Raw genomic sequence first — 27,090 nt, 5'->3', positions numbered from 1 at the left:
GCAATGCTCAACTCCAGGCATTTCTTCCCCCACTTTGCAACACCTCATATTGACCTCATATGAAGCAAAACCATATAGTAATCAAGACCACAAAGAAAGCATGAAACCATATCAACTTCAGCACTGTAAGTTACCACATTTGGACTACAAATCACAGAAAACGCAGTACAGAGTAGATAACATAGCCAATTTCTGATCTGTTCAGTGACACTTTGTTTTGAATGTCTGTACTGACTCTTTGATCTCTGCCAGAAGTGACTCAGCATTCATTCCTCATATACTTTTTTTTTTTTAAATATACTTTATGCTCTTCCATACTTCACCACAGAAATTAGGTGAACAGCTTAATTATGAATGGCTTGGTATAACCACAGCAAAGCTGAGTATCATGCCATACAATAAAAAAAAAGGTGCTTTTAACATCATGTGTTGAGTAACATGAGTTTCACAATGAGAGATCTGCAGTGTTTTTGATACCCACTAAACACAAAAAATGAGAAAATATGAAATTGTAAAAGTTTAAGGTTTTAATGACAAAGATGAATTATCTGCCTGAACTGAAGTTACTACATAAGACAGAAATCACTGACTACATCCATTATAAAGTAAGTAGAAGAAAAAGGTCAACAATAAAGATGAAGTAGTATTGATAATTTTGTATTGAAGGTAAGTGGAATGGAAAGCAATTGACATGGGATAAGTAGTTAGAAAAAAAATGCAAAAATTATTCAGAAGTTATAAAAGAAACATGCTATTCACAACACAAATTTAGCTAAGTTTGTCATTCACAGAGATTTAAATTCTGAAAAACTTTTTGCTGTTCCCATAGGGCAGTTCAATATTTTGTCAGTAACTTTTGTTTGGGTAGACAGGATGCTTTCAGTTCAGTTGTTCTTCTCCCCTCTCTGTGTGATACAAAGAAAAATCTTTATCAGCTCTGTTTTTCTTCAAGAGTGAGAAGTAGGGCAGGTTTCAAATATCAGTGGAGAGGATTTTTTCTTTGTATTTGTTATTTTCTCTCATAAACAGGATTAGAGCTTTGGGAATAATGCCTCACTGTGTGTACAGTATGCCTTCTTGACGGAGTTGCTTGCTTTTTCAAGTAAAAATGAGCCACAGTCATTTTAGAATGTGGTAATCAAAGATAGCGAATAGAGGATGAGCAGAAACCTAATCAGGTGTAGGTAAGTTTTTAAGAGGTGGTACCACTGCTCTAGTGGCAACACAACCACATAAGTACACTTAAGGAGCTGAAACCTCAACCAATCCACAAGTGAAGGAGTGAGTATAATTGTACGTTTTTGAGCATGGATCATAGAATCATGACTGTGATGGTTATAAGATACTTCAGAAAGTCACACTCCTGCTCAGATCAGGGCTGTCATCAGCAGTAGAAAAGGTCAGGTATGGCTTTGTTTCATTGAGTCTTGAATGCCTCCAAAGATGTAAAATTCAACAACTTCTCCAAGCAGCCAATTCCTGGGCTGCACTACACGTCTAGTAGTGTTCTTCCTCACATCTAATGGGAGCCCTACCAAAGCACTGTCTGTGGTCATTGGTCCATCTGGTATCATGGAGAAAAACTGCACACTATTGTTTTTGTAAATGCCCGTCGAGTACCTGTGTAATGCTCTCAGCTCTCAAGTCACCTACTAGTTGCTGTTTTGTCAGGAGAACTAAGCCTCGCTCTGTCAACATCTAGTGACAGGTCATGTGCTCCAAGCAGTGGAACTATTACCCAAGCTACTGGCGCTCCCCACTTCCTCAACATCTCCCCTGAACCATGGGGAACAAAATCAGATATTTAACATCAAAATATTTAATATACCTTCCAGATATCCATATTATAATTCTCCATTAAAATAACCAGTTATTTAAAAAAAAAACAAAACAGTTCACTAAATTGATTTCATCATTTCTTCAGTCAACAGAATTATAATATCATAGCACATTTCATAGACACTTATACATTTGATTGAAAAACCTACTCAAAATTCTGTACAGTCCTCTTTCAACCTCAATTCTATGATCCAACACTGAAAAGACAGATAATGCATTTAAATGTCTTCCACTTCCCTTTGAAGCATAAAGACAAAAATAGCATAACTGGTCAAATTCATTCTAAAAGTATGAGTCTCATAATTTACAGCCATTGCTTTTAATAGTCAGCATTCAATTACAAGGGATAATAGTAGAATGGAATAAGCCAGATTAAATGCACATGCTAAGTGCAAAATATAATGGAATATACAAGGAAGACGTTCCATAAAACATAAGGAATTAATAATGACCCTTCTATGAACTGCAGAGATCTGGGCTAAGAAGTACACTATAATACACTAACAAAAATACTCTTTCACATTCAGATTGACTAATTTGGAAACAGTCCAAAACTTTCAGCACCTATATAATATTAACTCATATCCACAGATCACCATTTTGGGGACAGATTTTAGCTACATTGTGAGTCTAGTGTCAATTACAACAAAGACAAAAATCACCATAATTTCACCCAACAGGTGAACTGAGGGAAATAATAATTTTTATGAAGTTGCAACACAGGATATTTTAAGCTATAGTAGTTATCTTACAATTTAAAAAAAGGTGAAGCCCATAAAAGCATAAACTTGACATAACAATGAGTGGACTCACATTACATATATACACACACAAATGGAAATGAATTCTTCTGCAATTACTTTGATAAAAAAACATTTTTACTAAGTGTTTTAGATTCCTATCATAACTAAGGCCCTATATTTACATACTTAAACTACAGACAAGCACATATTCTACTTGCCAGACAAAAAAGAACCTATACACCACTTTCCATATGCTTTAGTGCAAGACATTTTAACTAATTTTCTCACCACTGTATTTCACTCATCCCTGAAATAGATGCAAAGACTGCTCATTCACAAGCAGTTCTAATAAATGCAACAAAGCAAATGTGCAGCATTGTGAGATCTTTCATTATCTACATGCTTTGAAAATAATGTCTTCTGTTTTATTATGTTGGACTACAAAATCATAGGTGGATGTTGTTGGTACAACAGTAGAGGTTAAATCTTCCCTCCAATAATTCCATTCCATTTTGTTGCCACATGACAGAGAGGCAGCCTGATCAAAAGGCATCTGACAAGTGCATATGAAGTGAAGGTGTGGCATTGAAGTCCTCCATGCAGAAAATTTGCACCCCCTAACTTTCATCTACACTTGCTGAACGCTTATGGTGATCAAACATTGGACATTGATACGCTGAGGTGGTTGGTGGTGTGTTTTAGAGACAACAGCGATGTGAAAGACAAGTCGTATTCCAGATAGCTGTGCACAGCTGTCACATCACAAAACAGAGAGTGCATTGATAAAGTCATCCACGTGAATCGGCTAATGGTGGTGACTACATTGAAAAATAGTGGGTTTTTTTAGTGGAGAATTTGCTCTACTAAACAGTGTTATTGTACTCTTTGCATCTGCTGAGGTTTCCATGGAAATAAGTAGGAGGCATTACTTTCAGAGCAACCTAAGTATCTTATGAAAATCAGACAGTAGAACTGTGGGAAAAAAAAAGTAAGAAAATTTAGCTTTAACTTCATGTTTTACAGAAATTGGATCTACATGATAAAATTTATCTACAGGTAGAGATTCACATTTCCCTTTAATGACAATTGTGTCCTACACTGCTGCTCCTCATTCCTTTTTTCTTTACTAACTGGTTAACAGAATAGTCAGCAACTTATTTATCTTAAAATTAAAACTTGGTTTCTAGTCAGAATTTTATTGTTTGGATTCATTTTCCATTTACATTTACAAGATGCGTGTTCTTTATTTTATTTTCTTTAAACAGATTGTTAATAAGATTTCCAGTTTGCATTTTTAAACCCATTGTTCTTACAAACAAAACTTCAAGAACATACTACAAACACAGCATAGTTTGTCTGGTTCCAAATAGTTTCTCTTTGTTCTGGCCTAAATAATCCAACTTGACAACCAAACTAGTAGCATCCTATAGGCACTATGGTACAAGAGGAGAAACAAAGAAAAAGAATAGATAATAGCTTGCCACCAATAAAACAAAAAATTACTTGTTTGGCGTGCCATGCCAAGAAATATGTGAAGGCCTTATTTATGAAGGATTTTTTTTAATGTCTGAGGGACATAAAAAAATACAACACATTTGAATTACTGAATAATTAGCAAGAATGACAGTTTCACATTGCCGTGTGCGATATAGTTATTTTCATTCCGTCTTCAGTTAAAACATTCTGAGTTTGTATTTTTAAAGAGGCCATCTGCTTCTGAACTTAAACAAATGGCCTTAACTGTGAAGCAGTTATGGCTATGAGTATTTGTGAAACAGGAGTAATAGCTGCCTATGAGTTGCTTAAAAAAAAAGTTTGCCACAAGTCTGTTCATGCTCCATATTATTGGGCAGAGTTTAGAAATCAGCAAGGCTTTGCACCTTCTTGCATTCTGCTAAGCAGCCCAGACTGAAAAGCACTCAGTAGATTTGGCACCACATCATGATACATCTTCTGCCTTAAAAGTCCACTCATTCAGTACGCTGACCTCCAGTCTAGTGAATATAATCTTTGGACTCGTTAAAAATATTCATTAACTACAAGGAATTTAACCTGACCTGAAACAAACTTTTAAGGCTGCCAAAATTCTAGAAATATACAGCCTTTATCTCAGCCATTGAGTCAAAACTAAACCAAGACAAACCCTTCTATTATAAAGTTTCAGTTGCTATTAGGAGGAAGATTGGAATAAATTGGTCTCAGAATGCTTCGTAAATCAGTTACTTTGTGTGTAGCCATGCAGTTTTAGCTCATTGATGCATTTGTTTAACAATTTATACCCTCTAAGGACATTATCTACCATAAATTCAGTTCCAAAAACTGCAATAAAGAGTAACAAAACATAGCTGTCAAGTGATCCATCATTTGCACACATGCTATCTAACATCCAAAAGAATTCCACAATTTAAATATCAGCTGGCTTAAAAAGTAATCCCATTTTTGTGACAGTGATATTCTAACAGTTTTAAAGTTTAACGGGATATTTAAAAACAAAACAAAACAAACAAAACCCAACAAAATCTTATATTAAGCTGATTCTACAGGCCAAGGATCACTTGTTTCTTTCTGTTGAGTTGTAAACCCAAGATCACTGAAAGAATAAAGGAGAAAGCGATCCACTTCAGATCTAAGAGGAGTTTGCTTTTTTCTGTTTGTTCATGGAACAGACAATGAAATTGTTAGTCACATTTTGTCCTTCTGCATTCCTGCTATGTGCACAAGCACATACACACACACCCATTTACTCAGTCTGTCCCAAACCCAACAGTGGCTTCTGTTGCATTTTATTTCTTTTTAGTAGAAGGTTATTCTCAAGAAATTCTAACTACACTGCAAGAATGTTAACAATGAGACTGAGTGGTACTTAAAAAGTGCTTGAGACAACTGTACAATTGCAATACACACGCTTAACAGTTATTAGATTTAAGTATCTTAAATATCATCCAGCCTTCCTCTTCCAATAAAGTTATTTGTATTTATTGTCTGTCATGATTATTAGCTAGACAGCTTCTAAACAATTCACTTTTAAAAACAAAATAGGCACAAAGATGCTTTTTATTGAAGACAGAAGTATTTTCAACTTAGTGTACTTTAAAGATGTATGGACTACAAAAAGAACAGAAAAGAACACACATTATATTTCAGAGTACAAGGAGGGAACAGTATTTTTGTCTGACATGTTTATTCCCCAAAACAGGAGAAACCGTATCCAATGGTAATTTCTGAATCCAAGAGATACTGAACAATTTTCAGTGAACTTTTCTATGCAAACACAGAAGAAAAAGAAATCAGAATTCCAGGCTTGGGACTATGAAGGGAAAGATGAAAGATAACCTTCATCAGTTCATCAGAACTTGGTTTTAGGGAAACAAAAATAAGACAAGTGCAATGGGATTAAGTTTATACCCAGGCTTTGATTCTATTGTACTGAAAGTGACAGGTGAAAAGAATCTGTATCAGCTCTGTAGAACTGTGACAGTACTATACAAAGACAGGCTCACTTTGCAGGGCTTTTGTTTATCTCGTATCAGTTCTCTCCAAAAGATAGCATTCAGTTTTCAGACAGATCTTTTTTCGTTCCATTGAGACCATAGGGTTAGGCCAGTTAGACTGGCCAGCCAAGTTACTACTTGTGAACTCTGATATTAATAGGTTATTTTGTCATAAACTGCTCTTGATATAGTAATGGAAAAGTACTTATGAACAAAAAAAGTTAGCAAACTTCAACCTTGCTTTGTATGCCTTTCTGCTCAAAAATATCAACACTGACAAAATTTAGATCTACAACTCCATTTGACCTAGTCGAAGAACGGGCAGACGGACATGAAGGGGATTCTTTTGATATAAGAAAGAAAGAAAAAATTGTAACAACAAATGATGTAATCTGACACAGCAATTAATATATAAAAAATAAACCTAAAGGGTTTTTTCCCCCCAAGTAATTATTCTATTAATTTAACAATAAAATGGGAACATTTTGAACATATTCGTATGTATGGAAGTTATTTTTAATAAACCCATGTTCCCACTCACTCAGCCTCCTCATTCTCCCTGCACCTAAGATCATCATGAAGGCAAAAAAATATCCACTTTTCCTTGATGTATTCAAGTACGGAGAGCTAAACAAATGAGGATCTAAAGCCCATCAATTCATTGAGAAAAATCACTGTTTGGTGAGGCAAACTTACTTGATTGCAAGTATAATTAACTACTCTAATAAGATGATGCGACCTTTTTTAACCTACTTTCTTCATCTGCTAGTACTTTGCAAGTTGCTCATCTTTGATTATAAAAATGTTATGAAAACATGCTAGTGGCTACAATAGTCACACAAGAGGGAGGAAAAAAGAAAAGTGAATTAACAAGGAGCCTCTGTTAAAGTTTCCAGAGCTCCCGAGTCTTCAAACTGTCTGTATGTACCATGCAAGGTATTTAGGAAAAAAAAATCTAGTTTTACAGGACATAAGACCCATTGGTCAAATTATGAGATGTTGATGACATGCAGGGTCCAAGGTGCTTAGAATTGCAGAATACCCACTGAATGAACACCAAGATCATCAGGTTGATCTCCTGTTTCCAAACAGGACTATTTGAAAAACCCAAAACCTTGTGTCTGAGAGCTTTGTTCAAATGCTTCTTGAAATTTGGCAGGCTTGGCATAGCATAACAGAATATCCCAAGTTGGAAAAAACTCACAAGGCTTTAATTACCATCATACCTGAGTGCCAGACTTTACTTAAATATTTCATTTGCACGTATAACCCTCAGAAAGATCAACACAGTGGGATGGCGATACAGGAGGTGTAATAACAAAGGGACTAGCACAATAGAAAGGCACTACAAAGAAAAAGGAAGAGAGCTCATCTTTCTCTAAAAATCTAGGCTCACAGGGAAAACTCCACAAGGGAGGATCTCCAACCAGAGACTCTTCCCTAGTGGCAGTCAGCCCTTAAATGAGGTCTAAGAGAGGTGCAGCCAGGCTCCACCCCTTCCAGTCACACAGCTGAACTGCCTTCATCTGTGCTCCCAGGGCTGACCAGGTCCTTTCCCCAGGTGCTCAGTCAGTGGTTCAGGCCACAACTCAACAGTTCCCATACTGTGTGATAAAGCTTGCTAATCCTCTAGGTACCAAACAGAAACAAAAGGCTAAGATTTGTACCTCAGAAAGTATTCAGGCACTTAAAATCCATTGAGTTAAGAACAAGCAAACTTGTGTTCTATAGATTGACTTTCCCTCAAATTGATGAGAGAGAAAAACATTCACTTCTTACTTGCTTGAAAAGATAGAGTAAAACTATTGCCTATTAATGAAAGAACACTGTATCACAGGAAAGAATTCAAGACCAACAAGAAATCCACTCTGCCCTGAATTTTCTTAGATTAGGTTCTGTACTAGTCCCATACAAGACATTGCAAGATAAGTAACCTCACTTATTTGCCAGAACTCAATGGGTAACCTGTGCTTTTGGCCTAACCAAGAGCATGCCCCCTCAGCAGAATTAAACATGAAACTTTACAGGCACGAGCAATCGGGAAACAAATCTGGGTACACACTTTCCAGGCAGAAGTTGTGAGTTAACAGCTGCCTTTCATTAGGGTGTATGCTCTGCCTCCAACCTCCGATTAGATGAACAACACACACTGCCCCTCTGGGTACAGTAACATATCTAGGGTTGGAATGAGTTATGCTGCTGTACCATAAGCCTACACTTATTAAACAAAGAAAAGTGATTGTAATTCCACAAGTGGATAATGGCAGTTAGTAGAAGGGTGTAGGAGGCAGAATAGAGCATGGAGTAAAGGCCATAAAGAGTTTTATTGTAGAAGGAAAGATTATGTAGGAAGAGGAGAGTATAAGAGTAGAAATGATGTTATTATAGTTTAAGAAAAAAAATGCATTCTGAACAGAATTTTTCTTAATTTATTGCCAAAAAAGTTGAAGGTCATAAACATTTAATTAGAAACTGAAGTTTGATGTTTCATAACATCTCACAACTGCAAGGCTTTACTGCGGTCAGTTCAACTGTAAGAGTTTTTATATTGTTGCTATAAATCACCTGAGCTACTGGTAATTAGTTGCAATTTTGTTTTAGCACTTCTGAAGCTACTGTCTCCAAAAGGCTCAGTACAATAGTTTCTATCAGTTTATTCCCGAATAAGTAATCCCATTAGGATTTGAGCTGACTTTGAATTATTAGTTTCTTGGGGGAAGGTAGAAGCAAACTAAGAGCCAGAACACCACGGTTAAATAAAACAATTTGAAACCAAAATAAAGCATCTGTGTGCTGAAGTTCCTGCTTCAAAGAAGAGGTGAAGAAAAGAATTTCCTGGGGAATAATTGGAAAGCATAGGTCTGACTGACAGCTATTTCCTTAAGTCATCAATAGCTGAACAGAAGAACACAGTTCAACCCCATACCTTCCACAAAACCATTTGCTACCTTTCCTCCACAACCAAAGCTTTCCAATAAATGAAAACGTCTTTAAATTCCTTCCTGTATCTTAATCTCTAGAAGTGCAAATTCATACACAAAGGTAGGGAGAAAAAAAAACATTAACACAAAAAGACGTACATAACAGCAATTAATGGCTAAAATAAACAATGTCTTACAAGACAAAACACTACTAACTTGGTAATAATTTATTAAGGTAGCTGGTACTGCACCAGAGATCATAGAATGGTTTGGGTTGGAAGGGACCTTTAAGATCATCTGGTTCCAACCCCCCTGCTATAGGCAGGGACACCTCCCACCAGACCAGGTTGCTCACAGCCCCATCCAGCCTGGCCTTGAATGCTTCCAGGGATGGGGTATCCACAATCTCTCTGAGCAACCTGTTCCAGTGTCTCACCACCCTGACAGTAAAGAATTTCTTCCTAATATATAGTCTCTCACATCAGTAACATTATATTTTAAGCTTTAACAATGAAACAAAGCGTGCATGTGGTGGTGGGGAGACATAGACTGTGATAAGTTCTAAGTATCTGAATACGCATTTGGTATCTGATCAAGCACCACAGTTCTTTTGCAATGTTCTAAGAAAGGAGATTAGTGGTAGAGCAGGACTTCTCTCAAACTTGTACAACAGAAGCTAAAAAATGAATCATATGTAACTTCTTAGATATAATTCCAAACCAAAACAAAGCATAAAGAAAATCCATTTTTCCATTCTTAAAATGATCATACATCTGAGGTCTTGTCTTCAATTTATTTCCATAATTCTTTTGGAAGTTCAGGTGAATGGCATAAAATTGCACCAAGAGCCCACTCCAGCAGTAATCTTTCCTTCAACACAGGCAAATCCTGAAGGACAGCCATAACCTTGAAAGAGCAGATGTGACATGATATGACAGTTTGAAAAAATAAAAATAAAAAATAAACAAAAACTGCTTTCTTTGCTAAGTAAAATGATGAATTAGCAGTGGTACCCTCCAAATCTTTAAACATAATTTGGCACATCTTAACAATTAGTTCCATTTAACAGAACACATAAGATGATCATAATGTTCACAGGTTTTATTTGTTTTTGTCACAACTTTTAGTTCTGTTTTGTTTTTTTTTTTTATCTTTAAGAAAAAATGAATGAATAAAAATGAATACTATGCTTCAGCTGGGATCCTGTGAGCTCTGCATAGCAGCATGATTTTCCTAGATCAACTCATCAATGGTATTAAAACAAAAACCAGAAAACTGTTCATACAACCTGAAACAAAGAAAGTACTTGACAAAGTACCATACTGAAAACAGGACAAGAGAAAATACACCATCCTGAAAACTGCTAGAAATAACGTAGTTCATTAGATGAAGCCAAAGATCAATAATGAAGCCAGTCTTAGTTCATATTTTCAATAATGGCCTTGACACTAAGTGGAAGCTGCTAATGAAATCTGAATATAACACAGTTGGAAAGCACTTGCACTGTGAAGGAAGGTCAAAATGTTACTGAAAAAGAACAAAGTGAGATTTGAGGAATAATTTCATTTCACTTTTGTGTGCAAAGTCATTCATTCAAGAATGAAAGGAGAATTTTTCCGTCTGGTAGTTCATCAGAACACCAGAAAGAATAACCGTGACATTGTACTCAACAAGAACACAAAATTGCACAATGTTTCCAGTAGAAATAATGCTTCAATGCCACTTTATTTGCCACAGATAATTCTTCATAAAATACTGCTTAAATTCTTCTTAGGCATAACCAGAAAAAAAAAAAAAAAAAAAAAAAAACAACCTACAGAGCAAGTGCAGAGAAGGACCTGTTTCCCAGTCAACATACCACATAAGAAAAACTAAATGTTTGTCTTATTTAAAGACTAGTTAAATTTTTTACTAGATTAACCTCAGAAAAATTAGGTCTGACAGTAAAATCAGGAAGAAAGGAAAAGTATGTAAGCTAAATAAGGATATTGCTGTGCAGTGTGGTTGAAAAACCCAAGGGATGAGATGCTAACCAGAGAGACCTACACAGGCTTGAACAGTGGGCCCAGGTGAACCTCATGAGGCTCAACAAATCCAAGTGCAAGGTCTTGTGCCTGGGTTACGGCAACCCACAATATCAGTATAAGCTGTAAGAAGAAAGGATTAAGTGCAGCCCTGCTGAAAAGGACTTGGGGGTACTGGCAGATGGCAAGCTAGACATGAACTAGTAATATGCCCACACAATACAGCAAGCTGTATCCTGGAATGCATCAAAAGAAGCATGGACAGCAGGATGAGGGACATGATCCTGCCCCTCTACTCTGCACTGAGGTCTTATCTGGAGTACTGCATCCAGATGTGGAATCCTCAGTACAAGTGAGATATGGACCTGCTAGAGCACATCCAAAGGATCCAAGGGATGGGACACCTCATCCACAAGGATAGGCTGAGAGAGCTGGGGCTGTTCAGCCTAGAAAAGAGAAGGCTCCAAGGAGACCTCATAGCAGTCTTTCAGTATCTAAAAGGGGACTACGAGAAAGAAGGAGACAGACAATTTAGCAGGATCCATTGCGATACGACAAGGGAAAATGGTTTCAAACTGAAAGAGGGGAGACTCAGATTAGACATAAGGGAGAAATTTTTTACAATAAGGGTGATGAGGCACTGGGACAAGCAGTCCAGGAAGGCGGTGGATACCCTGTCCTCGGAGACATCCAACATCAGGCTAGACAGGGCTCTGAGCACCCTGATCTAGTCCCAGTTCACTGTAGGGGAATTGGACTAGGTGACCTTCGCAGACAATTTCTGAGAACAGGATCTTTAATCTCAGCATGTCTTTCATATAGAGGTTAGAAAAAACTTCTAGTCCTCAGTAAAGCAAGTCCCTGGAACAGCCTTCCATCACACGATATGGATAAACAAGAAAAACAAACAAGCGAAAATACAAAAAAAAAGGTAACAAGTAAATCAAAACTGAAAGGAACTGGTTTAGTAAAGAGGTCAATGATGCAGTTGTTTAATAAAGTAGTAACATTAATAACGATGCAAGTACTTGAGTTCAGGAAAAGAAAGTTCCAGGCTAGGACTGCCCATTTGTATTTATCATCAGACTTAGAATTCAACAATTTTTGATATCTGACAATTTTATAAAACTAAAGTTTTGTCTCTTGTTGAAAATATGACTCAAAAGGACAAACTGAGTTTCTCTGTATCCTTTCCAAAAGGTGCTTAAAAAAAAATTCCTTCCCATCTTTAGCAAATCATCAGAAGCGAATCTGTAAACCTCTGCCAACAGAGGAGCACTATCAGGATTATTTCACCTTAAAGGAGGTTTACACTAAAGAAAATTCCTTCCATTCCCTTTCCTGTTCGTTTTGCTCAGCTCAGCACACATTTACATTCTCTTTCATACTGAAGCTGAATGTTATATAAAATCTTGATTTTTTTTAAACAACTCAAACGTATAAAAACCAAAACAGACCTAAAGATCTGTTCAATGTGTTGGTAAGCACAAATATTTTAAAGTAAATTACTGTGGAGTTGGATGAGCAAGAACAGAAATCATCTCAATCTTTTGAGGTACTCCTGGATTTTTTTTTTATGGTTAATGAACCTAAGAGGTAAGACTAAACATAAAAAGATACCGGCAGCACTTGCTTTCAGAACTGAACACTTTATTTCAGATTTTTAAACTAAAAAATTTTCTTTTTCAGCAATTGTATATGTAATTCCAGCATACATTATTAGACATATGACAATAACAAAATTAGTAATTAGAACAAGAGAGTTAGATACAAATTCAGTTTTGACAGGCGCAGAGTCGATTTCGAACTCAGATTGTCCTGCTCTTTAACAGCAAGACAATCTTTTTGGAAGAAATCCAATTGAGTAGTTCAACAGATGTTCACACATTCAAATTCTAGTATTGCTAATCATGTTTTAGAATTCAGTGACAAGGTTAGTGATATATATCTGAAAGAATGCCATTTCTCAAGTGCTTATTCCTTTGTTATGGATTATAGTTATAAAATACTTTAACTGCCAATAACTTCTTTGGGAATACTTGTCAACTGGTTTAAACCAAGAATATACAACGTAAGTACAAAAGACTATTTCTTGGGCTTAAATAAAAATCTTTCCAATATCATAACAGAGAAATACTCTGTACCACAATAGATGAAGTACAAACACAATATAGTGGAACATCAACTAAAATTCTCAATTATCAGACCAACTATCATCAATGAATGTGGTATTATATGGAATAATTCACATTAGACTGCTTCATCTAACCCAACTCCCAAAGCACTGAACTCACACCAGTATTTTGGAGCTGAGAATTTACTCTATCAAATAGTGTTATTGTGCTCAAAGTATCCATTGCAGTTTCCACAGAAATAAAATAGGAGGTATTACTTTCAGAGCAATCTGCACGGTAAGTTTCACAGAACAGAGGCACATAGACTCATGTCCTTCTCAGTAAATCTATTTCCCAGGCAGGTAGTCCTCAGCATGTACTATTCCAAGAGATTCTACAACCTCCACCCCAGGTATAAGACCTTACCCTTGTTGCAGGTCACGATGTTTATTATGGGCCATCCCTCCAATCTAAGTCACAGAGAACTGTTCTTGACCACATCAACTTCCATAATGTGATGTCACAGTAATTTGATGAGGACAGGCTTCATTTCCTCTTCTAGGTTACTGATAAAGGTACTAAACAAGATAGGTCCCCAGCCACTTATAACTGGTCTCTGGGCAAAGTATGAACCACTGAGTATAAACTTTTTAAGCCAGACAACGCAGCCACTTTTTCATTCTTCTAGTCCTCTGATTGGAAAGATAACACTGCGACTTGATTGTACGGATGCTGTGAAATCATGCTAAAAACCTGGATTAAAACCAAGACAGATGATGAACAAATTGCCATAAGCAATATTAAATCTTAGCTAATAGAATTTATTGTTTAAGCAACATACAGAAAGATCACAAACTTATCAATAAGCAACATGTAAAGATACTCAAGGACTTCACTGAGGGTTATCTAATGATTGCTTAAGTTAAAAAAAAAAAAAAACACAATGAAACAATTGCAATAGATTTCTTCCTCTATAGGAAGGGGACACAGAGATGAAGAATGTTGATACATAAAACAGAAAAGATTCAAATTTTAGCATCTGCTGATATAGTCCATGGAAAGAGATTAATTTCACCACCAAAGCAAGGAAACTCAAAAGTGTTATCCCCTATACGTGATTTATGCAATGGGAAGGAAAGATTTCATGCTTTAACAAAGAATGAAGAACTACTAAAAAAGAAGTTATTATTTATCTGTATAAATTATTACTCCTTCATACACAAATGCAACAAATATGTTGACTTGGATTTCTAGTTGAGTAAGTTCTCGTAGTGACCCAAAGGTGACTTGCAGGGTATCCATGAAGAACAGTTTGTTTTTGTCAGGTTTTTCTTAGTTGTGTTGTTTTTCTCCCAACCATGTAATCTCGTATTAAGTCACAGTGAGGAGGATCTAACATATTTGAGATGCATATTATTATTTTTCCCACAGTTATTCCTGGAGCTGTCACAAACAAATATCATACCGAAAGATGTGGCTGAGACAGCTGGTAAAGAAAAGAATTGGCTCAGGAGAAGCTTAAGTTGCAATTTTAAACACCTCTGACCTACAGGCATCCTGAACGTAGTCAAATGAGCAAATGCTAACACTGCTGAGTATAGTCTACATAGGAAAGAGGAAAACATGACATCCAACACCTACTTCCTAGGAGAAAATATTACTATGCATATATGCAAATATTCTGTTTTAACATGCAGCCACAGTTTTTTCATAGATATAGAGCAAGGCAGATATTCAGTTAACTATTTGCACATACAAAAACAGTTTGTATGCACATTACCAGGCACAAGAGCACACTCTATAATTGATAGTATACTATTATATATTTAACAGTACTTAAAAGCACAAGAGTAAAATTCAAAATAATATTATGAATTTAAATACCCGTTTGCTGCAGGGCAGTATGAAGTAAAAGAATAGTCAGGTATTTCTAACAACTATTTTACAAGGCAACAAGCTTTATCCAATCATACAGTGAAACTCTTTCCTCTGCCACAATAATTTTTGAGCTTGTCATTTGACTCAGCAAGATTTGATAGAGAAGATCAAGGGTAATTACACCTACAGAAACTTCATTAGTAAAAGTTACATAACCACAGAGAAAAAGTCCAAAGCACCCCCTGAGTGAGAGAAGTACTGACATTAGCAAAATTATCAAATCTCAGAAACTCACAGACTAATGAAGCAGTGCTTGCCCTTCATTCAGGTCTCCACTGACAATAATGATTTTTCAGGGAACCAGGATAAGAGGTTACCAAAAGTTCAGGCTCCCAGCAACTCCCTCTACCCTAACAGTAGCAACCTCAATTCATCTAGAAAACATTGTTGGAGCTCAACAGACATTTGCTAGTCTGTTTTTTGGTGTAGCACTCTGAAAAACCATCTTTACAGCTCTTGACCAGTCCAAACAACCGCAACTGATCTCTTTCCCTTAGCAAATTGGTTAAATTCTACACTTGAAGTAGAAATAAACCTGTTCTCACTTTGCTATGGATTACAATGAGCACTATTTACCCCACCTAGTCTCATCATCTTCAAATAGATGAATTTGGAAAGGTTTCCTATGCAAACAAGCCTGCGTGATTGAAAGAAACGTACAAACATACCACGAAAGTCGCAGAGTAACAGTGAATCTGAGAGGAGGAAGACAACCACCTCCAGACTAACTGTCAAGCAAGGGAGAAAACATTTGAGAATTCACAGGTTTATCCCAATAGTTTCTGATTCTGTTAGGCAGTTTCTACAACTGTCTATATAGCTATGTCAATTTACTCTGTGAATAAACTGTTGTTTCAGTCCAGAAAAAGGAATTTGCAGTAGAATGTTACTAGTAGAATGATGAGGGATTTTAGCTACTTGGACATCATTTAATCGACTTAGATAGATCAATCCAGATCAAAGATTTAGAGGATCAGACTAAGGGATATCTTTATATCAGCAGTATAAAGGCAACTATGAAAGTGTCAAATCCCACGTGTTAGCGCACTTTAAGATTTTAAAAAAATAATCCCCGAAGTTATTTGAAAGCCTTCCTCATATAACTGTTCTGGCTGAACATTCCAGTAAGTTTACCAGTCCTAGACATACTGTGGACAGATAAACATGGTGGAAAGGCAATACAGGAATGTAACAGCAAGAGGACCAATGTGGATAAGATGATATTTCACAGGAAAAGTAAAGGTGCTCACGCGTCTCTGAAGGGCTAGGCTTGCAGAAAGGACACCACAAGGGAGAGATCTCCAACCAGAGATCCTTTCCTAGAGGCAGTCAGCCCTTAAATGAGGTCTAAGAGAGGTGCAGCCAGTCTCCACCCCTTGCGGTCTCACAGCTGAATTGCCTTTGCCTGTGCTCCTTGGGCTGACCAGGTCCTTTCTCCAGGTGCTCAATCAGTGGTTCAGGCCACAGCTCAACGGTTCCCATTCACATACAAATAACCTTTAAGTTATTCCAGCCAAAATTACTGCCACTCTTGCACTGCATGCAGAGAAGCACCTTTCAGTCATTTAGCTTGCCATCCTCATTTACTGTATAATGAGATTAGTGGTCCTTCAAAATGGCAAAACTAAAACAGTAAGTGTATGGTTTCTCATGGAGCACTATTTGCATACTACATTTTTGTGAAACATACAATGAAGTAAACTAACAGAAATTCCCAGTGGTTTCACTTATTAGCTTTCCAGTGTCAGACTAGTGTATGCCGAAGTAAACTAATTCCTACCTCATCTCAGCTCATATCACAGGTTCCATACTGCCAAACATAAAACGTTTTTCTCTGGGATTCAGATAGAAGAGAACAAAAGAGTAATGACAATACTGCTGAGAAAATAGGCTATGGGTTTATAAATACAATGGGTTGTTTTGCATTAGTCCAATGAATGAAATTGTTCTCACACTGGTTTTGCATTCATCATCAATTAGAATTTTTACATGACAAACCCAGAGCATCCTGCTGAACCCAAATCACAGCTGGCAATCCTTGCATGGCAACACAACCGTTCTTTGAAACAGCTCCCTTCATTGCTATAGAGGGGAAAAAAAAAGACACACAACACACTAGGACTAAAAATAATAAGCTGTTGTCCTGACAACCTCACAAAGGCTTACTTTACTACAGCAGAGCAGCGAGATAACCTGATCACCTTAAGCTGCCCCTAATTCTTCTAGAGCAGCTGGCCACTAGAATAAGAGATGTATGCTTGCATACACACTATATACGATATCACATTATGCATGAAGATGTATGCATATACAAAGACACAGTGTCCCCACTTTTTTCCCCTACTTTATGTCACACACAGTTAGTGTGAATTCTCATATTGCAGTACATGTCAAGTATTCATTTTTCAGTGCTGAGAGCCTACAAAAATACTTAAGGCACTTGTTTCCTTGAATGTTCTTTAGGTGTCTAAAGTAGGAAATAATTGGCTTTGAACTGAAAACCACAACTGAAAATAATCACAGAGGAAGAGTGTGTGATTAGTTCCTAGATGAATAAATATATAAATGAATATATAAACAAGCCAAAGAAAAGCCAAAAACAAGAAAAAAGAGACTACAGAGTAGGATTTCCTATCTCTCACAAATGCCTCCTCCACAAAATGTAAGAGATAGAGAGAACACTCATTTGCAGTGACAGTTTTGCTAACTATGCATTAATTGCAGAATTCATTTCTACTCCCCCAAGAGAAAGGAAAAAAACAGCAGCGAGGATTTTAATATTACATGCATTTATAACATCTACAGAAAGCCATATTCTCTTCTTACTCCCCCCTTATGTTCTTACCCACCTTACTTGCCACTTAATTCTCATAGCCTTTAACAATTTATCAGATGTGATGGAAATAAGTGTGAAAATCCAAGTTGAAGGACAAAATAGGGTAACTGCATGGTAGTTCAGAATTTCCTTTCCCCTCTCACCATACAGAATAAGTGAGTGCACCAAGGGAAAAAAAAAAAAAAAAAATCAAAAACCCCAAACCAAAAGAAAACAGCTTCAATAGGCTTTATCAGATTTAAAATAAAGGTTGGTAAACCAAAAAGGAAACAGAAGCCCAGACTGTTGACTTGTATCACAGCCCTGTATCTGTATTATGTATCCTCTAACATAAATCCCATCAAACCATTTTCATATCACTCAAATCTGGGAAGTTACATTTTGAAATTCCTGTGATTCAAAAACCTACCTAGAAGATGAGGCAGCAGGAAGCATCATCAAAGTCAATAGGCATCATGTCAGTGAGAAGTTAGGGGGCAACAGGGAGTGAAGGGAGAGGAGGGAGAATGAAGGAATGGCAAAAGCTATGGGAGGATTATTAAAATGTCTGCAAAGCTGGATATGTCACACTGCAGGATTCAGGGCAACAAATGAAGATATTATGTAAGAAAAGAACCAAAGTCAATAGCAGAACTCCAAGTCTTGTGCTCAGAATTTCTGAATTCACAGAGCTGCTGAGGGGGAGGGGAAGTCGGGACAACTTCAGCTGCTGCTGCCTTCCTAGCTACTACAGCAGAGTTTGATACCTCTCCTACAGAGTTTTCTAGATTCCCTTATTTCCAAGGGGTTCCCTCCTCCCACTGCAGCATCTTTCTTCATTACATCCCTTAGTCCTAAAAAAAATAAAGAAAACTATTCTTAAGCAAGTACAGGTCATTTTCTTCAAGAATACAGAACTCTCCAGATAACAGTAGCTAAAACAATGTCTACTTCCTTTCAAACACCTACTATTCTTAAAACGTTTCACAATAGATCCAAGAAGGCTGTTTGCTTGTGGGTTCAAAAAGATGGAGCAGCTGCTGATTACATTCATTACAAATTCAGGAGATCAATTCATACAAAGTCCAAACATTTCTTAAGAAAAAAAACTCAAGTCATATGGCATCACTGCTGAGTGTTATGAAGGATTAATGACATTCTTAGCACAATCTATATTAAAAATAATTAGTGTTTCTTTAATAGAAAAGTGTTAAACATACTTCTCCATCTATTGAATACAAATTCCATAATTGGAGCTTGGTATTGGATTCTCAGATTGGTAAATAGTTATTACAGTATTTGCCCAAACAGGGCAAAAAAAATATTGAGGTGCACCCCAAGCCTAAACTTCCTGAACCATTCAGATCTAAACGAGGATGAAATTCCTCTTAAAATAAAGAAAGACAGTGATACTTATCTAAACTTTACAGGAAGTAATATTTTAAAGATTCAATACAAATTATGCTGCTTAGCATATTGATATTTTTTACTTTAAGTACAGCACCACAACAAATAAAGTCAGCCATCTCCTCTTTACTTCACAGTGCTGCTTGCCCAAATCACCACCAAGCTTGAGCACAAATGGAATATAGAATTAAATACTTTAAAGCAAAAATTGCAGTGAAAGAGAAAGGAACATTCATCAAACCATGACTTCATTTCTAGCTGTCAGTATGGCCACTGTTAGGTAATCTTGGATGACTAATGTGAGAAACAAGATAACCCAGCACCCCACCCTCCTTCCACAACCAGGAACTTGCAACATTAGTATGAAAATACAAGATATATTTCTCGCTTCTCTTCACCAGACTATAACACTCACCAGTAAAATGCATGAACCCACTGGTAATATTTTAACAGCAAGCCACCTAACTGTAATCTTAGTCCCAGCTAAGGCAAGGAGCAAATACTTCTTCCTGCAGACAGAACTGCTGCTCTGCACGTAACAATCTTAGGGGCAATGACTGGCTACCATGCTCAACATGAAGCTGACAGTGATGAAAGAACTGCCTCAGAACTTGTAAAGGTCATCAGGCAGTAAAAGAGGCTTTGCCTGTATGACCACTGCTTTGCTTAGTTCCTGGTTTCACTCAACATCTGCAATAATATTTCACAATCACTTGGGTAATAGTGCTTATCAGTAAGTGTCCACAAGAAAGACTAAACTATCTTTCTCTTATGATAACAAAACAAATCTTAAAGAATAGTCTGACTAGAACAGTAAACAAATGCCAGCTAGAAACAAATAAATAATGAGGTTTTGTTTAGCTCTAGGTTTCACACCATACCCTTGGCATATATGAATGACACCTTTAATTGATCCAACAAGATTGGTGAAACAGCCTGGCATCCTTACAAGTACATATTCCTTCTTGTTACATCTAAAGTGCTGCATGACCTGGTAAACTAACACAATGGACTTACCAAGCCAAGACAACACATTCAGAGCCTTCCCTGTGATCTTGTTTTATATGAATGCTACATAAATTATAAATAAACTGTTGTGGAGCTTAAGTGGTGTTTAAACATCCCTAACGCATCATCGCTCATGATGATTTAAACATTTTTGCATTAATAATGAAACACATTTCAAAGATCAGATTTAAGCATCTCAGAGGTAGTAGCAAAGAGACAAACAGAGAGGAAATGCTGGAGTCCACTGCCAACAGGCACAGTTTTGGAGAGACTAAAGAACAAGATGAATAGGGCATCAGGCCTATGCGTTCCTATCCCCAGCAGGCTGTGATGCACTGTGTTCCTGAATCCAGTCTCTAACATATTTCTGTCTAAAGCAGTTATAGATAGGATCTGGAGAAAAATTAGCTGACAAACGTACTGTGGTCCCTTTTAAAATGCAGCCCAACTAAGTAATAACTGAGACTGAATTGTTGTTTCTTTCAATTTTCAAACAGCCTTTCCTATCCGGCTGCCTTCTTTTAAAGAAATGGAAATATTTTTCAGAACTATGTTCCAACCAAAATTCCTTTAGCTGTTAGTAGCAGCACGTAGGAAATACTGTCTATAAGCATGAAGACAAGCTGGTCAAATTGCTGAATGATGTCAGCCAGTAAGCAAACTAAATTCTGCTCTGCTCCCATCAACGCCAAACTGATGTACAAGGCAGTTTACTATTCACACGAAAGAACAAAATAGACAAAAACAGAAATAGGAGGCTGCAGAAACAGATTACACGCTTCCCTTCTCCGTGGGATATCTGAGATAAGAAAGCCATCTAGCGTTAGCTCGTAGAAGTGAAAGCCGCACACAAAAGAGCTTGGGAAAATTAACGTAAGCAATTCTCTGTTAACTTCTAGTTTTTATGATGCAGAAAACACAAACTCGTTTCCCCTAGCGAAGCCGGACCGAAAGCAGACACTGAGACTACCAATGCATTAAAGCGAGCCGGTACCCATCCGCCTCCCCGCCCCGCTCGACGACCGCTAACAGCCGCATCTGACATTTGGCAACTTCGGAGTTGTCTTTGTCAGGAGCGCTGCCTCCACACCCGCACCGACAAGCGGCCCCAAAGCGACAGGGCCGTAAGGACAGACCCGCGCCAGGTCCATCCCGAGGGGCTGTCACGTAACGAACCGAGCGGCGAGTTTGGAGAACGGAGCGCGGCAGCCACCCCTGAGGGGTACACGGCAACAAAGAGTGCTGAAGGATACAGATTGAAACGCAGGTTGAGCCTCGTATGCGGTAACTAAGTAAAAAGCACGAAATCCACTTCAGGAAGCAGCAGGGGCTGAACAGCCTCCCTCTCCGCTCTCCTCGACGCGAGGTACAGCAGCGGCCGGCCCCGGAGCAACGCTCTCCGGGCAAACTAACTCCGCGATTGCAACGATCCCTACAGCGGGCTTCCAAGCTCGGAGCCCCGTGCCGGAGCAGAGCTGCTCCCAGCGGGGCAGGACCGCCCCGAGGCGCCGGGCGTTACGTATGCGGCGGATCGCGGCGCCGCTCGGAAAGCGAGGGGTCTCCTCCGGCGCTGCACCGGACCGCTGCCGCCCCTCGGCCCGCAGAGCCCGAAGAAAGCGGAGCTCCGTCGCAAGCAGCACGGGGACCCCCGAGGCACCCGGCGAGGAGAAGCGCTCCCGCGTCCCCGGAGATCTCCCCGCCCGCGCTGGCTCCGCTCCTCCCTTACCTGCAGCCGCCGCTGCCCTCGCTCCAGCCGCTCCGGCCCCGGGACCCCCATCGCCCACGCGGGCACCGCCGCACCCTCGCCGCTCCTTCCTCTCCGTCCGTCCCTCGGGGAGCGGAGCCGCGAACGAACACGGCCGGAGGGTGACCGCTGGGATCCCGCGCACCGCTCCTCCTCCGGTCGCCGCCCGCTCCCTCGCGCTCTGCCCGGCGCTGGCTCTCGAGTGCGCTCCGTCTCCGGACGGGAGGGGAGGCGGAGGGAGGGGCGGGAGCAGTCCTGCTCACGCCCGCTCCCTCCGTCCCCCGCACGCATTCGAGCCCCGCCCCCTGCTGGCCCCGCCTCCCATTGGCTCCGCCGGCTCGGTCCCGGGGGAGAACGAACTCCCCATTGGCAGCTCGCGCTGTCGCGCAACCGAACCGCCAGGCCCCGCCCCACGGCGTGCTGGCCGCCTCCTTCTCCCGGCGAGGGTCGCGGGGAGGGGATGGCGGGGCGCCTCGGCATTGGGTTGGGCGGCCGGCGGCGAGCAACAGGTGGGGCCGAGGGAAGGAGCACGGGAGTCCCTCAGCTGCCGTAGGGCCTGAGCCGAGCCGAGCCGAGCCGAGCCTCAACGGAGCGCCGCTCTGTGCCGTCGCGGCGCCTCCGCCCCGCGTCAAGTCCCTGGACGCCGCCGCCGCCCGTTGGCGCTTACAGCTGCTGCCGTCCCCCAGTGCCCGCGGCTCTCACCCAGAGCTCCGAGCCGAGGAAGCCCATATCGATGACTCGTGTTCTCGGAGCTGCCCCGCGAGGTCTGCTCCTGTGCACCGATCGCAAACTGCGGTCAGGAGTGCAGATGTTCTCCCCCTTGGGCACAGCCCTCAGCACTCCTGGTTTGCCTCCCAAATGAGCCCCGGCCGGGCAACAGCATTTTCCTTCCCCTCCTCCACGCGCTCTGGTAGGCAAACCGAAGTCTGGTTTGGGGATTTGAATTTCCCTATTCCCACTCTGCGGCCAGTTCTGCAAGAGGCCGTGCACACGGAAGCTGCAAAACAGAAGACACTTATCAGCACCGACACGCTCTCTCCCATCTGCTACCTGCAACATCAGTGGAAATAAACGCCGCTCCGACAGAACCCAACAGAACAACCCATGGCTGTTTCATTTTTTCAGCCCTCCTGCTCACTTTCCCCTCTACCCGCACCCATCTCTCACACACAGGTACTGTTCTGGTTCTACCGGTTGGCGCAGCACGGGCGGCCGGCTGCCTGCTGCCGTGCAATGCCGCTCCGCTGCCCCGCAAGCTTCTCCTCACTGCCCACCCTATGCTGGGAACTGGGGAAGGTTTTAATAGAGAGGAACTGCCAAGTGTACGCCAAACATTCAAGGTACTCAGGATAAGATACATTTTAGGTGATAAGGAAGTCTTTTACCGTAGGGGTGGTGAGGCACCGGCACAGGTTGCTGAGAGAGGAGGTGGATGTCCCGTCCCTGCAGGCACTCAGGGTCAGGCTGGACGGGGCTCTGAGCAACCTGATCGAGCTGTAGGTGTCTCTGTGCATTGCAGTTGGACTAGATGGCCTTTAAGGGATCCTTCCAACTCAAAACATTTCTATGATTTTATGAGCTGACTATTCATTAAAAATAAAACCCACCCAACAACTGCAAGTGAACAAAACTGTATTCTTCCATTTGAATCATATCATAGACCGTGTCCTTCCTGGAAGGTTCACTTCTTTAAAAGCTCGTCCAGGAAACATCAGTGGAATGATGGGGAATTACGGGAGGTGCAAGGAACACTCAGTGAGACCGTCAACACTCGCTCGTGATTTCACTGCTGCCCAAGCTCTCCTCACAGCACTGCTTTACAGAGATGCTCACTGCAGTGAGACTCCTTCGCTCCAAAACCCAGCTGGCTTCCTGGAGCTCAGACTCCTCACAGCAATTGCTGACTACACCCCCCTTGCTGACAGTCATGCTTTACTCCGCACCTCTCGCTCTGAAGGAAAACTGGATCATCAGAAAATGTTACTGTCTTCTCTCGAGGAGTCCCTCCAGCAGCCCGAGCGCTTTGCAGGAGCAGCTCCCCACCTTAGCAGCTGCCGCTAGGTGTCCTCTGCTCGTTCCCTTTGCGGGAGTCGCCTGCTTAATGACTGAGCTGCCTCCACCACGGCTGGTTTCTGCAGCCTGTATCGTCAGCCCGGCTACACTGTTCTTTTTATGAGCTTGGCTACATTTCATGTGCAAACGTAGGAAGCTGGTACAATGCTGTACTAACAGGTTACAGAGCTGTAATATTTTGTGTGCTAAGAGCATTTGCATTGAGTTACTGGGTTTTCTTTTAATGTCTCATTTTATAAAGCACTTTGGATACAAATCAGCTTTCTCCGAGAATATTTTGGGGTTTCGCTTATTATTCCAAAAAGCGCTATGCTAAAAAGCAAACAAACTGACTGAAGTTATCTCTAAATCATGGCATGTCTTTATCCTCTGATAAAATGCTGGTTAATCCCTACCAGACTGTAGTGGTGAGAATAACTCCTTCCTGCACGCAGATTGAATTCAGCCTGTGTCAGAGGGCTTAATTTGGATGTGAGAAATACTGAAGCATTCTGCTGATGTGGTGCCCCTGAGGGTGACGTCCACAGGCTACCTATGGCACTGCGTGTGGATGGGCAGATCCTTCTCAGCTGACAGAAAGCACCTTGGGATGGAATGGTGCTACCTCACTTAACAGGTCTACATGGTTACAGCCAACAAGCCAAATGCGCGTAGGTTGCATTCCCAAAATTATTTATTACCTGCATCTTGACAAGATCCAGCACACTGATATGCACCGGGGTTTTGCTGTTAGAAGAGTCTGTGAGCACAGCTTCTCCCCTTCCCCCTCCTTTTGACTTTCTTTTTTAATTATCCCCCTCTCAGCCCCTCAGTATCACTCCATTTGGCTTCCAGGCTACCATCTGGGTACCCTCAGGGAGTCAACAAGAGAAGAACAAGGGCCAGAAAACAGAGTACAGGTGAAAAGAGGTAAACAGGAGCTTCTTAAAATAGTAAAGGGCTGTTCGAGCCTCTAGAGCACAATAGCATGTGACTAAGAGGAATACCTTGCCCAAACTAAAAACTAACATACATAAAAATGTAATCAAAAAGACTGGGGAGAAAGAGGAAACTTCAGCTTCTAATTTATTCAGTATTTCACTTGAATTGTCTATTAAAGGACATTTGTCTCAGATGTGGGATAGATCAATTGCAGCAGAACAGTCTGGCATTAGACAATATGGATGCAGAGCGTACCACAACAGTTCAGCCAGTGGCCAGAGAGCATACAAACAGAAGTCAGACAGAGGATATTCCACAGGCCACAGCCCAGACACCTCTGATCAGAACAGATGCCAACACTTCTCAGCAACATCTTCACCTGCCCCTTCGCATTTAATTCTGGAGCAGGGCAAGGCTTACTCAGCTCAACCATGTTTGAAGCCAGCCTTCAAACACTGTTAACACACAGGGAGTTGATCCAGCATCTCCTACAGGCTGCTGCCAATGGCAGTGCTACAACCAAAAATGGACTTTCCCATTCATTTTGGTGGAAGTGGGCTGGAGTGAGATCTGTGGAAGTGGTGCAGGAGGTGAAGAAAACATCCGGTAGCCACATGATGAGGCATGTTTTGCTGACACAAGGCACTCATGAATAGGCAAGCTGAAGAAAATTTAGGTTTGTTTCCTCAGCTTTGGGCACAAGCCTAGAATCTTGCTGAAGTAAGTAGGTGCTGAGCACAAAGCCTCAATAATGCTGAAAGATGTCATCTCCCTCACAAAACCTCTTCACTGACATTGCTCAGTTGAGTTCTGAGGCATTTAATAAAGTGAGGTGCACTACAAAGACAACCTCACTTCCCTCTGGCCACACTGGAAGAAAGCTGCAAGAAGCAGCCGCTGGCTCTGCGCTCCCTGTGAGTCACCAAGCCATCCACAGGCTGGTGCTACTGTCGGCACTGCAGGTAAACCTAAGGTTTTGGGCTCCTGCAGCTCTAGCAACCTTGGAGCCACATGCACAGCCTGGGGACACATGAGCCCTTTTTCCAGTAACCACAGCTGTTTCGTCGTTTCTTGCTCCAAGGGTAGGCTGAGGGTGGATTTTGCTCCTCTAACCCCAAACTGCCCTTTCATTTGGACACTCTGGGGGTGAAACCAGTTACTCACGTTCTGTAAGGGACCCATTTCACACACTGCTCTTAAAGCACAGGCATAATTTACCACATTGCTAGTATTTTGTCCCAGTGACTTTCCTAAACTATAAGCAATTCAGTGAAATAAAACATCCTCTGTTCTTGAAAGCCCAGAAAGAGGGAAATACTACTGGTTTTAATTAGTAATATCCTTCAGATAAGTCCCCTACTAACCAGAGGAGCAGCAATATTTCATCTCACTTCCTCTAGTTTACTTACTACTGCCTCCCTTCGCTGTGGTTTACCAGCAGGAAACCGCTGGAGGGGATAAATCCAGATGAAATTAAACAACATACAATTATCATCTTTACTATTACCAGGCTGGCAGTTTTTCTGCTAGATGCTGAAATGAGATTCACAGCCATTTTGGCTTCCACTCACTGTGGAAAGAAGCCACACTCCCAGCCCCCAACTATTTCATTTGCTAAAAGCTGTTTTCTCTTTGGCTGGGTTCACCCTAACCAAAGGTAAATAGGAAGCAGCACTTGCATGTCCCAGCAGTGGGCATCTCCAGGGATACAAGCATGGTGCAGCACAACAACTGTAGCCTCTCCTACACTGAGCTGGAAGGGAAGCCACTAAAGGGCTTCTTCCAAGTGGTAGTGAGACAACCACCTGTGTGCCTGACTCAGCACACTCTGCTCCAGGTTCCACCTGAAGATCTTCCAATGGATGCAAAAACTCAAGGGTACAGACATGGAAGAAGAGAGGAAGAGAGAAACAGGAAGAAAAAAAAAAGGCAGATTTCTCTTGAGCTCTGCTGATCTCACTGTACTGCAGATAGTCTGTCTGAATTTCTTATATGTTGCTGTGCTGGTTAACACTTTACCACTTTGCTGCTGTGTGGGTTGACTCGTATAAA

General features: G+C 40.6%; 1 protein-coding gene and 1 pseudogene across 4 annotated transcripts in view; one reads left to right on the top strand and one right to left on the bottom strand.

Moving 5' to 3' along the window:
- LOC146544941 (uncharacterized) overlaps nucleotides 1-21,592 on the top strand; it is a 29,461-nt pseudogene extending 7,869 nt beyond the window's left edge.
- The window catches only part of SIPA1L2 (signal induced proliferation associated 1 like 2), a 134,850-nt gene extending 112,545 nt beyond the window's left edge, over nucleotides 1-22,305 (bottom strand). For 3 of the 4 annotated variants that reach the window (XM_085219735.1, XM_085219736.1, XM_085219737.1), the window contains exon 1: nucleotides 22,027-22,302. The gene's annotated coding sequence lies outside the window, so the exon portion shown is untranslated. Of the gene's footprint in view, nucleotides 1-22,026 lie in introns of all 4 variants that reach the window. The other variant, XM_085219738.1, reaches the window with a different exon arrangement.
- Nucleotides 22,306-27,090: the final 4,785 nt, after the last annotated feature.

This window comes from Meleagris gallopavo, chromosome 2 (genome assembly GCF_905368555.1).
Source record: "Meleagris gallopavo chromosome 2, MGAL_WU_HG_1.1, whole genome shotgun sequence".
Classification (NCBI taxonomy): domain Eukaryota; kingdom Metazoa; phylum Chordata; class Aves; order Galliformes; family Phasianidae; genus Meleagris; species Meleagris gallopavo.
Note: the sequence above shows the minus strand (reverse complement) of the source record. Positions and strands in the feature narration are given on the sequence as shown.